Here is a 12,896-nt window from a genome sequence, read left to right on the forward strand (position 1 = left end):
AAAATTATATAATAGTGCTGGTCACACAACTCCGTGAGTATAGTAAAATCCAATGAATTATATACTTTAAAATGGTGACTGTTGATATATGGCAGAAACCAACACAATATTGTAAAGCATTACCCTCCAATTACAAATAAATAAATTTTTAAAAAAACGCTGAATTTTATGTTATGTGAATTTTATCTCAATAAAAATTCTTTTTTAAAATTACTATGACCAATGGTAACAAGTATTTACTGAATGTTTGGTAGCCTGCTAAGTTCCTGCTGGGTTCTGGAGCTTAGGTCAGTGGTTTTCAACCTTGGCGGCACATTGAAATCACGTGCGAGATTTTAAAAATCTTGATGCCCAGACCACAGCCCAGACCAAGTAAATCAGAATCTCTAGGGTAGAATCCAGGCCTCAGTGGTTTTTAGGGCACCATGTGAAATCCCAACGTGCAGCCAAGGTTGAAAACCACCAGCCTAGAGCATCAAACATGCATGCATGTTCTGTCGCTGAGTCGTAGCCGACTCTTTGTGACCCCATGGACTGTAGCCAGTCAGGCTCCTCTGTCCATGGGATTTCCTAGGCAAGAATACTGGAGTAGGTTGCCATGTCCTCCTCCAGGGGATCTTCCCGACCCAGGGATCAAATCTGTGTCTCCAATGTCTCCTGCATTGGAAGGCAGACTCTTTACCACTGAGCCACTTAAGAAGCCCAGAGCATTGTGACTTCTTAGCAAGTTGGGTTCCTTCGAGAAGTGACCACTGTCATGTCCTATCTTCTTTCCATTAACAGTAATCAGCAAAGAAGGCTGCTTGTCCTCAAGGACAGACTCCTCCTCCAAGTCAAGAAGGTCGCTTGGTTTCTCCTAATTCACCATTATTTTCCTTTCTGTGGGTGACTCAGAATGTTCAGTAATTTAAAGAGGGATATTTGAGGCTTTGAAGTTTTTTCTTAGTTTGGATTAGCTTGGTATGACTCAACTGTGGGCAGAGAATCATTTGTTCCCTTTGGAACAAAAGTTGAATTCTGTCCAAATGTGTTGGCACTTTTGCCCTGAAAAACCTGAATTTTATAGTTTGTGAAGTTCTGAGCAAAAAGCTAAGATGAAAGGAGCTAGAAATGTGAGGACTTTCATGGGCCTATGTGCTCTGTTTTGTATTTCTTATCTAACTGTGGTAGTTTATTTAACCATCTTCATCTTGGCTTCCCAGCACCTTAGCCATTAGTGTCCTAAACCCTCTGTTGCCAGCAGCTCGCCAAGCTGCTTTTGCACGGCATTCATTCTGTTTGGCAAACCTATGTGGACTTGTGTCCCAAACCACAAGTGGTCCTGGTTAAATCCACCAATCAAGGTACTAGAAGCTGAAGCCAATTCGTGAAAAAGATGGAAATGGGCAAAAAAAAAAAAAAAAGGAAATTAGAAGATTTCAAAGAGCCATAAAGAAAGGATCAGCAACAGCTACATTTTGTTACAGAAGGGCAATGAGGTTTTAGCTAGTAACCCACCTGGTGGTAGGTGATGGGGGTAAATATAGTCAGACCTCTGAACCCCAGGGTTCCACATCCACAGAATCAATAAACCACAGAAACAACAAACCATGGATCAAAAGATACTTGAGAAAAAATTCCAGAGTTCCAAAAAGCAAAACTTGAATTTGCCATTTGTAAGCACCTATTTATGTATCCTTTACTTTGTATTTGCAACAATCTATACAGTGTTTATGGGGCTTCCCAGGTGGCACTAGAAGTAAAGAACTTTCCCACCAATGCAGGAGATGTAAGAGACATGGGTTCTATCCCTGGGTCAGGAAGATCCCCTGGAGGAGGGCATGGCAACCTACTCCAGAATTCTTGCCTGGAAAATTTCATCGACAGAGAAGCCTGGTAGGCTACAGTCCATGGGGTTGCAAAGAGTTGGACACTACTGAGTAACTGAGCACACACACATACCAGCACCATAAGTAATCTAGAGATGATGCAAAGTGTCTAGGAGGAAGTACACAGACTATTTGCAAATACTATGCTATTTGATATGAGGGACTTAAGCAGCCAAGCATCTGGTATCTGTTGAATATCCTGGAACCAATCACCCAAGGACGCCAAGGGACAATTGTACAAAGGATCAAGTGTACACAGGATCAGGTGTTCATAGGACAATTGGACTCAGGATAAAGTGTACATGGGACAATTGTACACAGGATCAGCTCTGGCACCACTTGCAGCAACGAGAGAAAACTCTAGAAGGGAGATTGAACAGAGACTGGCAACTGCCGAAAACTTCCAGTAAGAACAAATGAAACTGCAGAGGCCTCTGGAGTGGAGGAAACCCAGAAAAGAAAGGACAGGGAAGTAACAAACAGAGGCATGTGGATCTGCCCCTAGAAGGTAGTAGAAACCAGCCATATTTCTATTAAATGAAGTAGAATGCTCAAGTCTTAAATATTTAACTCGATGAATTTTTACATATATACACCTATAAAACCACCAGCAAAATCATTACTTAGAACATTTCCAACTCCCCAGAAAATTCTCTCATACTCCCTCCAGCTCATTAGTCCCCTCTCCTCACCCAGAAGTAGCCTGTAATTTTATTCATATCACTGTAAATTAGTTTTGCCTTTTCTTGGTAATTCATATGAATGGAATCATACAGCATATATTCATTTGTGTATGGCTTCTTTTGCATGGCCTAATGTTTTGGGGATCCATCCATATTGTTATGTGTATCAATTGTTTGTGCTTTTATTATTACTGTATAGTATTTTATGATATAAATATGCCATAAAACTTATCCATTCCTCTGTTTATGGACATTTGGGTTATTTAAAGTCTGGCGTCATTCGGAATAAAGCTGCTATGAACACTGGGGTACATGCCTTTTCATAGACATACACATTCATTTTTCTTGAGGATATATCTAGGAGAGGAGTTTCTGGGTCAGAAGATAGGTTTAACTATCTTTAGTTAAACAGAAGATATGTTTTAACTTTAGTGGATACTATCAAACAGTTTTTCAGAGGTGACTGTATCATTTGACACATTCACTAACATTGAGAACTCCAGTGGGTGTTTTGAGATGAAAAGAAAATCAGTAAATACCTTAACCTGAGCCAAGTTCCTGGCTGCATAAAATTTGCCATGACCTGTGGGGTATGAACTGGCCATGCTTTTCAGTTGAGTGATGAAAGAAAAATAATACACAGAGGCCACGGAGGGCACCTGTAACTCTCCCACCCCAACCAATGCAGTAGGAAGAAAACCCTGCAGCTATTTTGGGGTGGTTTCCTAGCAGGGACATTAGCTAGTTATTAATAAAAGGGAAAGGGAGTTGACAGAGTGGGAGATGCTAAAGTTGTTTCCAATTTGCCTGTTGAAAATGGGTGATTTTTTTTTTTTTTAAACAGGCTAAGTAGCAATGTCCCTCGAACTTTACTGGGAGGAAAGCTAGTTAAAAATTCGGAATCTGCAATTTTAAAGAGATACCCCAGGGATTTCCCTGGTGGTCCAGTGGCTAAGACTTGGTGCTCCCCATGCAGGGGGCATGGGTTCAATTCCTGGTCAGGGAACTAGATCCCACATGTTGCAACTAAGAGTTCGCATGCTGCAACGAAGATTGAAGATCCTGTGTGCCACAGCTAAGACCAGTCATGGCCAAATAAACAAACAAATATATATTTTTAAAGATACCCCAGGTGATATCACTGGTGTTTCAAATACTATGAAACATTGGTTAGAGGTTCAGCAATACTTGCATGTAATGTGTGCTGGGGATAATAGCAAGAATATTTCTGATTCATTTTACATCAGAGCACCTTGTTGAACTGATCTTTTTGATCCTTAAATGTTCTGTTGAGTATTCTTTTTAAACACATAAAAATTGGGGGAAAGCTTGTGCCTTTCATTTTGCCCCCTGGGTGTCATCTTCTTAACAATGCAGAGTTTACATACGAGAGTCAGCTTCTTTCCTCCGTTCCTCGTTGCCAAGGAGGACAATCAACGTAGGTGACCCCAGTCCTCTTTTAAAAGGATTTACTGTTAGTTTCAGTGTAGAGCTGTGAGGAGATATCAAAAATTACTGATACATCTTTGCAAAGTTAAAGCTATTTTGGCACATAGTAGGTATTTGATGCTTCCCTGGTGGCTCAATGGTAAAGAATCTGCCTACAATGCAGGAGACCTGGGTTCAATTCCTGGGTTGGGAAGATCCCCTGGAAGAGGGCATGGTGACCTGCTTCAGTATTCTTGCCTGGAGAACTGCATGGACAGAGGAGCCTGGCAGACTACAGTCCGTGGGGTCACAAAGAGTTGGACACAATTGATTGACTAACACTCACTCGGGTACTTGACACACATTGAGACGGTTACATTTACTTCACTAAAAAAATGTTTAAGATTTTGATGGAGGAGCAAGAAATAGAATGGGGTATTGGGGGCAGAGAAACAGCAGAAAAAAAAAATTTAGCCACGTGTCATCGCTGCCTTCTTGGGGTAAAAGGCTGCTGTTGAAGGAATTCCTTTATGTGGCTGTGATTAAACCAGGGAGGGTTCGAGAGATGGTTATTTCAAAGAATAAAGGAAGAGCCCAAAGAGTAAAATATTTCCCAGTATAATGAAAAAAAATGCTTTAAGTGCCTGTTGTGTGATAGGCACTATACTAAAGCAAGGAATCAGTTCAGTTCAGTCGCTCAGTCGTGTCTGACTCCTTGCAACCTCATGAACCGCAGCAGGCCTCCCCTCCTTGTCCATCACCAACTGCCGGAGTCTACCCAAAGCAAGGAATACCTGGTGGGAAAGAGAGAGGAAATTTCTATTTTCAAGAGGTTTTCATTCTAATGTGGAACTGTGTTAGTCAGGGTAACTTCACTAACAAAAACACACAAACAGCTAATTCTCAGTGGCTTAGCACACATGCAAAAACAAAAACAAAAACAACAGATTCTTCAAGCATGAAGACAGGTGTTCTGCTCCATTCAGCCAGCAGATCAGAAAGAGAGTTTAGGAGCCTGCATGGGTAGTTTTCATAATAAGGCCTAACCTGTAAGTGGCAAACATCACTTTACCCACGCTGCATCGACCAGACTGAGCCACGTGGTCACACCTAACTGCAATGGAGGTTGGGAAACATAGCTGAGTGCACAGAAGAGAAAGGAAAGAGTTTAGTGAACACAGTCTCTACAGCAGGAGTTGAAAGAGAAGTACAATCTGGTGTGGCAAGTGCTCTACTATGGGGAGGTAAAGAGGGCTTTTGATAATACACGGGAAAGACACCTAACCCAGACTGGGTCGGGCAGAGACTATCCTAAAGGAACTGATGTCTCAGCTGGGGAAGAAAAAAGTTCATTTATCTCTAGAACATGTTACTTTCTCCCTTAATAAGATATTACTCCCTTGCATGAACAATTTGTTTAAATCCAAAGAACGTTTTTTTTTCCCAAATTAACCATTAGAGAGTAATAAGCTCTTTCTTGGGTTGCTTTTTTTCTCTGCTTTAAGAAGAAATGGTGTGGGAATTCCCTGGTGGTCCAGTAGTTAGGACCTGGCACTTCCACTGCCAGGGCCCTGAGTTCAATCCCTGATAGAGGATCTAAGATCCCACAAGCCACTTGATTTGACCAAAAAAAGAAAGAAAGAACGAAAGAAAAGAAATGACTTGGACTTCTCTGGTGGCACAGTGAATAAGAATCTGCATGTCAGTGCAGGGGGCATGAGTTCAATTCCCGGTCTGGGAAGATTCCACATGCCACAGAGCAACAAGACCCCTGTGCCACAACTATGGAGCCTGTACTCTAGAGCCCGTGAGCCTCAACTACTGAACTTGTGTGCTGCAACTACTGAAGATCGAGCACCTGGAGCCTGTGCTTCACAACAGGAGAAGCCACCGCAATGAGAAGCCTGAGCACAACAGTGAAGCGTAGCCCCAGCTCCCTGCAACTAAAGAAAGCCTGTACAAAGCAACGAAGATCCAGCCCAGCCAAGAAATTAATTAATTAAAAAAAAGAAATTTATATATAAATATATCTTTATATATAAATTTTTACCTTCATCACAAACGGTGATAAAGTAATTGTTTTTGTTTTATATTTACTTGGTGCAACGTGCCTGGCATAGACATTTTCTTGCTGTAAAAATGTATTTTTGCCTTTAAGTAAATCTATAATAAAATTTAAAAAGAAAAAAAAAGAAATGGCTTAATGTGGCATATGCTGTTCGCTGACTGCTCAAAATCCATTCCTCCCTCCTCCTTTTTTTAAAAAATAATTTTATTTATTTATTTTTGGCTGTGCTGGGTCTTCATTGCTGCACAGGCTTTTCTCTAGTTGCGGCTAGCGGAGCCTACTTTATTAATAGTTGCCGTGCACGGGTTTCTCACTGCAGAGGCTTCTCTTCTCATGGAGACAGGCTCTGGGGTGCAGGCTCAGTGGTTGTGGCACGTGGGCTCAGTGGTTGTGGCGAATGGGCTTAGTTGCTCTGAGGCATGTGGGATCTTCCTAGACCAGGAGTTGAACCCATGTCCCCTCATCGGCAGGCGAATTCTTTACCACTAAGCCACTAGACGAGCGCCTTCCTTCTTCTTTGATAAGAAAATACAGATTTTCTTCCACCACCCAACAACGTGTTCTAGGAAAATGAATTCTAGGAAGACTGTAATTAGTCTAAGGCAACCTTGGCAGTCCAATTCACCTTTCATTTATTTGGCAAATGGTAAATGAGCTCCTTCTATGCACACGTCTGCTCTAAGTGCTGATTATCTTTGCCAGTTATAAGCGTGGAGTGGGCATGTGGTGCAAATTCCAGACAATGAGGGCCAAGGGGAAGACTGCTGGGGGCTTCATTTTGGTCGCTAGACAGAATCTGCCCTTGGATGGAGCCATTACCAGTAAAAGGGCATTTCTTGTCAATGTAGTTGCCGTCGATGGCTTCCTTGGGTGTCTTGAACCCCAGACTGATGTTTTTGTGGTATTGTGGGAACTTCTCCTTGACAGTTTCTCTAAGAAGGACCCTCTTCTTATTTTGAAAGATGATCGGTTGCTTTTGGCATGCATGCTCAGTCTGAAGTTCTGCCATCTTCCCTGTTCCCTGAAAAAAGGAAGGCCTACCTTTCTTACATGAGAAAATAGAAAGCCTGATAAGACACTTTCAGTTGGATATTCACTCACTTGTAGCCAAAAGCATCCTGACAAAATACGCATGATTTTGTTGGCGTTGTTTGCTTTGTATTAGAATGAGTGAATATTTTAATAAATGGATGATGACTCATATTTTTCATTTTCTTCTCCACTGCATTGTTTGATCTTAGAGGAATTTATATTTCATTTATGGATGAAAGTCATTTTCTTTGATCTGTCTTTTCCTTCAGCCACTGCAGATCCCTCCACAGGAAGCTGACGTGTCTGGCAGCAAAGCTTCATTGTCTTCTGGGTTCCCTAGCTGTTTGGCCTTGGGGAGCACTCCAAATTGAGGGTATTTTGGTTTTTTAATGTGGAAGAGGCAGCTCCTCGTTTGAAGAATCACCTTTCTTACTATGAATTTGATAGGCAGTTTCGTTCCTTCCTCCCTCCCTCTCTCCCTAACCTTCCTCATTCTCGTCACCTAGCCCCCCACCCCACCATTCTCTCTCACACACACTCTCATTTGCAATTTTTTCTCTTTCCTTCTTTTACCCGAGGTGAGTGAGGCTGTGAGCTGTACTCTTTGTGACCTGTGAAATTTTTGGAGGCTCTTTGAATCTTGTTCAAACAGAAACCTGGCAAATTCCATGTTGTAATTCAAAGCTTCCTGGCTGAACTCAGTGGAACGCCAGCTAAGGAATTAAGTTGGTAAGCCAGTGATATTAGAAATGAATAATGGAGATATTTGGGGATAAGCTTTAATTTTGGAATAAGTGGGTCAAATAGCTTTTGCTGGAACAATTTTAGTGTAAAGTTTTAAGATGCCACTTGGCTTCTCACCATCTTGATGATGCCAATAGAGGGGATAGATTTCCTGCGCACTATGAGATCTGGGTGCTAATCCCTGTTTGCTCTTTTATTACATTGTTGATCTAAAACATCATCACCATCCTTCTGAGATTTTCACATCTGCCCATTTCTTATGTCATTGCTTATTCTGACTAACAGCTATAAGTCCAGGGAGGAGTATTCTATTGGTTTGGGTACTGACAGGAAATAGATATCAGAAGTAATTAAGAGAAGGACATGAGTTTGAGCAAGCTCTGGGAGTTGGTGATGGACAGGGAAACCTGGCGGGCTGCAGTCCACGGGGTCACAAAGAGTCAGACATGACTGAGCTACTGAATGAAAGGACTCTACAAGGATGTAAGGGGTATTAAGGGAACCAACAAGGAAGTGAAACATGAGGGCTGGTAACAGTTATTACCTCTTGGATTAGAATGGGTCAAGGAGAGGAAGAGGTTACTGGAAGCTGAAGAGACTTATAGCTGTGAAAGGACCCCCTGCCAGAAGCTGTAGCCTTGACTAAAATATAGATCCATTCATTAATCTATATGCCTTTATTGCTTAGGATAAAAGCTAAGCTCTATAATAAGAGATCCCCAACACTGTGACTTAGGCAATATGTAAGTTTATTTCTCTACCAATTATCATCCTGCATAGAAGTCCAGGGTTGGTGTAATGACTTGATGGTGTTGAGTACTTTGGTGATTGTTAGTTCCATGAAAAAGTGTTTCCAGTCTTCTTCCTCTGGGAATAAGGAAGGAATGTGCTTCTCTGCTGCTTGGGGTTAGTTGTGGTCAAGCAGCTTGCTTTGGTCAGTGAAATGTGACAGAGGATGAGATGTTTGGATGGCATCGTCAACTCAATGGGCATGAGTTTGAGCAAACTCTGGGAGATGGTGAAGGACAGGGAAGCCTGGCGTGCTTCAGTCCATGGGGTCACAAAGAGTCGGACACAGCTTAGCTACTGAACAACAACAATAATGTGAGTGCATGTGAGGTGTGTCACTGAAGCATTTAGATGCCAACGCGAGGCTCTCGTGCTTGTTTTCCCTTTCCCTGAAATTTGTGGGAGAATTATTGACATGAAGGACAGCCATCCTGAAGAGTTTCTCTTCAGAAACTCTTGCAGAAGAGAACTGCATCAGATTTGTGGATGTGAGAAATACAGCATTGCTCTCAGGCCTCTGAGATCAGAGGTTGTTAGCACAGCTAAACCTGGCATTTCCTGACTAATCCTGAGACCCAGGCTCTTTCTGTTCTGTTGCCCTCCCGAGCCTAAGGGCTTGCAATCATCTGCATATCTGAGACAGCTCACTACCTTGTGCGGATGGCACTCAGTCGTGTCTGACTCTGTGTGACGCCATGGACTGTAGCCCCCAGGCTCCTCTGTCCATGGGATTCTCCAGGCAAAGATACTGGAAAGGGTTGCTGTTTCCTACTTGAGAAGATCTTCCTGACCCAGGGATTGAAACATGTGTCTTTTGCATCTCCTGTGTTGGCAGGTAGATTCTTTACCACTGGGCCACCTGGGCTTTCCACTTACTAAGATACTCACATCCTTGATCATGGGAAGTGGGAAAAAGTAACAAGAGAGCACTTTTACTCTTTTTAGGAGCATTACCTGGAAGTAGCACACATCACTTCATTGGTCACATCCAGTGCTTTAGTTATCTATTGCTGCACAACAAATTATCCCAAAGCTTAGCAGACTAAAACAACAGACCTTTATTCTATCAAACAATTTCAAGAGCAGCTTAGCTGGATGGTTGTGGTTCTGAGGTTGCAGTTATCTAAAGGCTAGACAGGGGCTGGAGGATGCACTTTCAAGCCTACTCATAGGGTTCTTGGCAGACCTCTATCCTCACTGGCTGTTTTCAGGGGTCTCAGTTCCACATGGCAGCTGCCTTTCCCCAGAGCAACTAATCCAAGAAGCAGAGGAGGGGAGAGAGAGAGAAAGAGAGAGAGAGAAGCTGCAGTATCTTTTAGAAACTAATCTCAGGAGTGACACATCATTTGTGTTTTTTGTTTGTTTTTTTTTTACTGGTCACACAGACCAGCCCTGGTTCAGTGTGGGAAGGGCCTATGCAAATATGTGAATACCAGGAAGCAGAGCTCGTTGGAGGCTGGCTAAAAAATCTATCTACATGGGAAATGAGGCTATTTAGTCTTTAGCTGGACAGCCGTTCTCCTCAGATAAAGTTACAGGAAGAAAGAGAGAAGCGCTAGTGTACACACAACCAGCTAAACAAAAACCTAACAGCTGCTGCTGCTGCTGCTGCTGCTGCTAAGTCGCTTCAGTCATGTCTGACTCTGTGCGACCCCATAGACGGCAGCCCACAAGGCTCCCCTGTCCCTGGGATTCTCCAGGCAAGAACACTGGAGTGGGTTGCCATTTCCTTCTCCAGTGCATGAAAGTGAAAAGTGAAAGTGAAGTCGCTGAGTCTTGTCCGACTCTTAGCGACCCCATGGACTGCGGCCCACCAGGCTCCTCCGTCCATGAGATTTTCCAGGCAAGAGTGCTGGAGTGGGGTGCCATTGCCTTCTCCAAAAAGAGAGAGAGAGAAGGCCTAAGGGGACAACCAGTGTTCTCCGCCTCATCTCTCCCCCTGGAGAAATGGGACATAAATATACGTGCTTACTCCTCTCCTGGTTCCTGAACACACATTCTGTATCTTGAAAAGATTCTGTGCTTCTGTATTATGGTTCCTATGCTCTGCCTTGAGGATTCTTATCCTCAGCATCACTATCACCAGAAACTTGCCTTCTTTGTTCCCAGGTACAGAGTTTTGTGTTTTTTTGTTTTGTTTTGTTTTTGTTTTTGTTTTTTTTAAAGCAGGGGGAGAGGGAGCTTGCATCTAGAAGAAGGAGAAAGAAAATCCTTCTGCACTGCTCATCTGGAGCTCCAAGGATGAGTCACATGAACTGTGAGTCAGTGAGTCATGAGTATTTCGGTAGTTGGAGGCGTTACATAAATTGAGATTCAAGTCCAATGTTTCTCATATTTTTCTAAGTAAGAAGTCACATGGAGCCTAATGTTTATAGGAGTACATCCCCAGTGGAGCAGTGCTCAAATATTTGTAAGATGACAGCTGATGGTGAAGCTGAAGGGAGACTCTGTCTAGAAACCTTCACTTCTTCATGCCTATAATTGTTCATGGAGACCACACCATCAAAGCCCCGGGCTTCATAAAACCAAGAAATCTTATTCTCCTGCCTTGTCAATATGAGCATGGCTCATGTTCCATAACCTTGCCTGACTTCTGTGCACTCGACTACCTCCTAGTACTTCCATCATGGGAAGAGAATATGAAGGTTTTTTTTAAATTATTTATTTATTTATCTTTTGGTTGCACTGGGTCCTTGTAGCTGCAAGCGGGCTCTCTTTAGTTGCGGTGCACACGCTTCTCATTGTAGGGGCTTCTCGTTGTGGAGCGCGGGCTCTAGGCAGACGGGCTTCAGTAGTTGCAGCGCGTGGGCCAGCGGTTGTGGAGCATAGGCTTAGTTGCTCCATGGAATGTGGGATCTTTCTGGATCAGGCAAATTCTTATCCACTGCACCACCAGGGAAGTCCGAGAATATGACATTTTAAAATGACTTTTCTTCTTACTGTTGTTATTGCTAGTTACTCTGGCATTGAGTTTGGGCAGGGATACGTTTGAAACAGTTTGTTGAGGTTTTCAAATGACCCTTTAGTGTAAAGTGGAATATGTGGAACAAGATTGCTGCATGGAGACGGCAGGGGTTGAGGGAGAGCAGCCAAATGTCTGCAAGAAAGTAACAAAATCCTATCTATCAAACATTTGCACTTAATTACAAAAAGTATGTATTTAATGTCCATAAATTATCTACCTGTCAGTGGTCATCTTTTCCTTTAATATGCAAAAATAACCTTTTTCTCAAGTCCCCATCAACTGAGAATTGTCTGGTGTTCTGTCTGGTTATTTTTAGGGTTTGTTGGCCTATGTATTCCTGGCTTTCTTTTACTTTGAATTCCTGCTTCTTCTGAATTCATAGTTACACTAGTGGCCAGTATTCTTCCTTCTATGCACTCCTTTCTTCCTTTTTTCACTCTCCCATTAGTTAGGGTTCTTTTTGTTGCAAATGGCAGATACACACCAAGAAGGGGATTCGCTAGTTCACGGATCTAGGAAGGCAGGGATGGAAGCGTGAACCTAGTGCTCTCTCACTCTCTGTGTCTCTCTCGTTCTAACTTTCATCTCTGCCTGGCTTCATTCTCTCTCATGATGTTCTCTCCCTAGCTGGGTCTATGGCTGCCTGCAACCCCAGGCCTCCACCCTCACAACTTTCTAAGCACAAGGACAGTAGAGAACTACCCCTACCATTCCAGTTGGGAAAACTCTGGTGAGGGACTTTAATTGGCCCAGCTTAGATCCAAAGCCCATATCTTGGTTAAGTCCCCAAGTGCGAAGGGCCATAGCGTTGTGATTGTCTGGCCTGGGTCGTGTGTCGAACTCTGAGTAGGGCGGGGAAATGGGGATGCTATGGTTAACCGCTCTACCGCATGAAGTGGGAGGTGTTCCCCAGATGTAAAGAGGTGTTGTTACCCCTTCACAGGAAGACAGCCGACAGAAACAAGTGCTTCTACTGCCCACTCTGGGCCACAGACATGGCCCAAGCGGCTTCTGCCCTCTCCACCCTGCAAAGCATCACCAAGGCAAGGCCATTTTGTGTAATAGCGCCATCCTTGAGATCACGGATAACAAAGAGCAGTGGCGGAATGGTAGCCACCGTACAGTGTTAATATAAAATGGCATTTAAAAGTCCCTGAGCCAACCCCACCAGCCTTTTGGGTCAGCGGGCATGTTGCTGGAGCTTGTGCTCTGTCCCAGATCATGCTCTTCCGTCTCTCCCCTCAGTGCCTGAGAGCCCCAGCTAGCTGCCCACCTGAGCATCCATGGGACACAGTCCTAAGTTTCTGCTTCTTTCTTGT

At 43.3% G+C, this 12,896-nt stretch overlaps 1 pseudogene; it reads right to left on the reverse strand.

The window, feature by feature from the left end:
- LOC129657896 (40S ribosomal protein S11-like) overlaps positions 1–7,150 on the reverse strand; it is a 62,718-nt pseudogene extending 55,568 nt beyond the window's left edge.
- Positions 7,151–12,896: the final 5,746 nt, after the last annotated feature.

The sequence above is a fragment of the Bubalus kerabau genome, chromosome 7 (assembly GCF_029407905.1).
Source record: "Bubalus kerabau isolate K-KA32 ecotype Philippines breed swamp buffalo chromosome 7, PCC_UOA_SB_1v2, whole genome shotgun sequence".
Lineage (NCBI taxonomy): Eukaryota > Metazoa > Chordata > Mammalia > Artiodactyla > Bovidae > Bubalus > Bubalus kerabau.